Genomic DNA, 5,103 nt, shown 5'->3' on the forward strand with positions numbered 1-5,103 from the left:
AATTAATAACTTACCAATAAGTTCCTCGGGGTCTAGAACATCCAAACCCTCCCGTCCAGGCTGGGCAAGCAAATCCTCCACTGTATATCTCGCGAATGGAGCATATGAAGGCACACACAAATCCGGATGAACTGCACCTTCTGGGACAGGCTGAAGTGCAGCTGCTGGAGGAGGAGGTGGAGGCATCTGCGGTGGAAGAGGAGGACTCGAAAAAACTCTCTGAGAAGTCTGAGAGTCTGGAACTGCATCGGAAGACGATGGAAAGGAAGAAGATGTATCGGAACCATCGCCAAACAACTGGGCATAAGTAGGTGCTGCCGGTTTCCTTCTATGAGCCATCTAAAAAAATTTAAATAAATTTAATCAATTATGACGACATAATTAAAAAATTATTCTGTTACCTAACTAATCACCTAAACTATAGTATTCCATCATCTAGCTAATCACCTAAACTAATTACATAACTAATCACCTAAACTAATTACCTAACTAATTAATCACCTAAATTAACTTTAAAAAAAAAAACATGAAAGAGAGTGTACCTTAGAGGGAGATGAGAAGAGTTTGGGAGGAATGAACGAGGCAGCCTCGTCTCGGCGTCTCAATATATAGAAAATGATTCATCGTAAAAGCGACGTAATATTACGACGAAGTTACCAGGCCCGCGTTTTTTCATTTACGACGAAGTTACCAGGCCAGCGTTTTTCCATTTACGACGAAATTACGTGGAATAGATAACCATTTACGACGATTTTACAACGCTTAACCCTGAACACCGAGAATGAAATCCCTAAACCCCAAAGTCACATATCATCTAACATCATATATTCTTCTCTACTACTTCTTGCTCTTTCTCCAACTTAAACAGTCGATTTAGTTATCATTTGGGTAAATTAGATTGCATCTCTGAATTCAACTGTAATATTTTTTATTCTATATATTAAAATTTTGATTAATTTCGTATTTTCATTTAGGTGATTGTTTTCTTAGATATGTAAATATATTTAATGAAAATTATGTATAACTTAAGATATAGTGTGCTTAGAATGAAATAAAAAATAAACTAATAAATTGTCTGATTCCAAATTACATAAACTAATATAACGATAAAATTCTTAACTCTATGCACATATATACATTTTACAAAAGAACTAAATTGTAACAATTGGTTAATATTTTATTTTTATTTTAATATGTTTTGAGTTGTCCTATGATTTATATATATAAAATAAATTAATATTCATATAAAATTATATATTCTTATCGTAGTTAAATCTGTGATTTAGATATAAGTTGGATTAGTCGAGTTATTCATGTTGTGAGTATATTGAGTTACATATAAATGAAGTATAATTATTTTTTATTATAATTAAGTCAAGTCAAATAAAATCACATTTATTTATCATTTAAATGTGCATGTATTTTAATGATAATTATCAAATTATATGTTGATGTTTTTAAATAAACATTAGAAAATAAAGCGATACGTAGGAAGTTACATGCATAAGTAGCTGATACATTTTTCGAAGCTCATGAACACATATCAATATTTAAAATAATTAAAATATTTTTTAAATTCTAAATAACTTTATGCCTTTGATTTATTGAATGGAAACTGAAATTTATTTTAAATAATTTTAAAAATGAGAATTCAGATTTGCTTTGGTATTTTGATTATGGTTCTATTAAGTTCCACAAAAATAAAAACATAAAATTCAAAAGAAAATTTAATATTAAGAAAACAAATAACTTTAATAATAATAAAATATAATATATCTACCTCATTCAACTATTTTGTAGCTATTTTATCAAATGATGTTTATTTTTAAAATTTATTTTTAGTGTTTTTAATATCTCTTAAGAATAAGTAGTAAACAAAATTGTGATTGTATTTGAAAATAATATTATATAAGTAAAATATAATTTATCGATATTTTTTTGTTGTAATTGAAAGATATTATAGTCAACTAAATATATGAAAATAAATAAAACATTTCAATAATACTAATTATAAACTATTTTTAGTCAATTAAACATATATATAAGTTTATGTTGCTTAATTATTTTATGTAGTCATCTAAAAAAATAGATAGATATATAAAAATATTTCTATTACTTTGAATGTTTTTGTATTGTTTAAAATTATATTTTAAAAGAAATAATATTTCTTTTTCTAATATCAAGATTATCTGTGTAAATTATTTTTTAATGAAATCACATTATATACAAATTTATATTTTTCATCTAAGAAAATATAGATATATTGAAAATATTTTATTACTTCAAAAGTTTATTTTATGTTATTTAAAAATATTTTTTAAATGTAATATTACTATTTTGTGAACTCTTTTTTATGAAATCATATAATATATACATATATTTTTCGTTTTTCAATTCATTTTTTTTACTTTATAAACAATTTTCTTTTTATTACATGCATATGTTTTTGGAAAATTTTAAAAAGGAAACTAAATAAAAAAAATAAATAATAGTATTTTAAATGTAATACTTTTAATTCTTTAAGAATATTAGTGTAATCAACAGAGTTAACGTGAAAACGACACATAGGAAACTGAGTTCTCAAATAATATTATAAATATATTTTTTTTCTCGTTGAAATAGTTCAGATCTTAGGTAGACTTTTTTGTTTTTGGTAAAATGTTATGTAGACTTTTAGAGGCTCTACAGAAAATGTTGATCAAGATTTCTCGTTTGGATTCGATGTAATGTATAATAAATCATGTTGTTAGTAAAAAAAACATGTTGTTGACTCTTTTTGGCTTGGGATAATATGATGGTCATGTTGCTCACTTATGTTATCTTATCGTTCTCTGAACAAATTAGTTTATTGATATAAGAAAATTTCTAGCAGATACACCTTTTCTAAATGAGCCTGGTGGTCGTGGCTCGTGGACATTTTTAACTCATTTCCAACTCTTATTAATTTCAATCCATTCATGAATATTTCTTCCTCACGATCAGAGTCCTAATCTCACTCTATATATATATAAGCTCGAGACAAACGAAAAATAAAAGGGTTTAAACACAAAACCCATTACATGGAATCACCTGTGGGACATGTTGTACCTGGTGTATTTTTCTTGTTAATTTGTTTGTGGCATTCATTCAACAACATAAAACTCTTTCGTCTCAACCCAATCACTTTTTCTTCATCGCATGGCTCCCTTTCTCCAAGTTCAGGTGCTTAGAGCTTTACACAATCATGGTCTCCTCATCAATCATGATAGTCAGACAACTCTTCATTGGTCCCAAGAGACACCAACCCTTCGACCCTGATGGACCATTGCATCGAGTCATATCCGCAGCTTCAAGCATGCCTCCATGTCTATGTTCTTTATTGTCTATGCTTTTTTCGCAATAGTCTTTGACTGAGCACGGCCTAGAGCAGCTGCAACCGCTCGTTTCTTGCTTTAGCCGCTGCGTTCGCTCAGCAATTGTTTCTCTTACATCTTCACTCTGTCGACAACATGAACTTGGAAGGACAATACCATTTGCTCATTTTCGTTTCCCTCGTCACCACTCTAATGGGTATTGCCATGCCACCAAAGAACAAATTGATGGTGTTTACAGTGAGAAAGTCGACTACTCATCTCCAGTATAACCACCAAAGAACAAATTGATCGAAGAGGATGGTAATGACGACCAACAAGAATTTGAATTGTTGAAGAAGATAAGTTATTCTTGATTTGTTCAAATGGGTAAACTCAATGATAGCCAAGACGAGATGTGAAAATGTTGTGTGAAAGTTCAGACCTATTAAACCTGTATTTTCTTGAAATTGGTGATTTTTCATATTACTATTAATTATGGTGGTACGCCATCATATTTTATCTTCCTTGTGTATGCTAACTATTGTAAATTACTGTTGGTAAGGATTTTACTTTTCTGGAGATATATAAATTATTAACATATCTACTCTTTTAAATAAACCGTGAAAGGATAATACAGTGTATGAACAATCTATATATGAAGGTGGAAAACTATAAATCTATAATTAGAATGTAACATATCTGACTTAAAAGTGTTCTTACATATCAGTTGTTTGATTTCTTTCATGATTTACCTGGTCCATTGAAAGTTGTGATAACTTAGCTTGGAAGTCCAATGCCGTATATCAATACTCTATTCACCTTTGTTTAGTTTAGTTCCAATGCCGTATATCATATAGGATGTTCCTAGCTATATCATATAGATCCCACACACATCGCCGTTCTTGAAGTAGTGAATGTATAAGTCTTCTTCGGTCTGGTATTAACATATATGATGTATATCATGTACGTAAGGGTTTCTTAGACCATCTCCAACCCACCTATATATTTGCCCCTATAATAGCATTTAGAGATAAAATTATTCCAACCCTACTCTATTTATTCCTCTAAAAAAGAGATTGTTATTTTCACCTCTCTATTTAGAGGAAGAAATAACATTCTTCTATAATAGAAGCATATTTTTTTTATTTAAAAAAATGATCCTTTAACTTTTTAATTTAACAATTATAACCAAAAAAATATTTTTAATGAAAATGTACTGTTTATATAAATATATAATCATACTTTTATTTACATAATAGTTTCTATAAAAATATTCAGTGTAAATAATATCATAATTTTATGAATGTTAAACTAAATTGAGTTGGTTTTCAACTTTTACAAATAAAATGTACTATTTGTAAAATTAGAAAAGAATATATCAAGAATATTCTTTTTTAGAAGAAGAAATAAAAAAATACCTTGGAGACAAATCCATCTCAATTATAGAGTTTCCATATTTTAGAGGAAAAAATAGGGAAATACATTGGAGATGGTCTTAGGAGCAAAACTGCATTCAAACCATCCTTGGGGAGGAAGCTCCCATTTTTTTTTTTTTTTTTATAAACTGAGGAAGCTCCCATTGCATGCTTTATTATTTTCATCTCTCGATTCGATGTCCAATTCTGACTCTATTTGTCTGAACCTCAACCCATTTTTACACGTTCAAAATCTCTCTTAGCGTCTTAACCTTTAAAATTCCACTAGATCTTGATCCGCACAACCATGCGGGTTTTTTTTATTTTTATACTTAAATAGTTTAGTTTATACTTCA

The 5,103-nt window shown here is 28.8% G+C and overlaps 1 pseudogene; it reads left to right on the plus strand.

Annotated features, from left to right (window-relative positions):
- Positions 1-3,059: 3,059 nt before the first annotated feature.
- Positions 3,060-3,641, plus strand: LOC106331234 (annotated as a pseudogene).
- Positions 3,642-5,103: the final 1,462 nt, after the last annotated feature.

Source organism: Brassica oleracea, chromosome C3 (assembly GCF_000695525.1).
Source record: "Brassica oleracea var. oleracea cultivar TO1000 chromosome C3, BOL, whole genome shotgun sequence".
NCBI lineage: Eukaryota > Viridiplantae > Streptophyta > Magnoliopsida > Brassicales > Brassicaceae > Brassica > Brassica oleracea.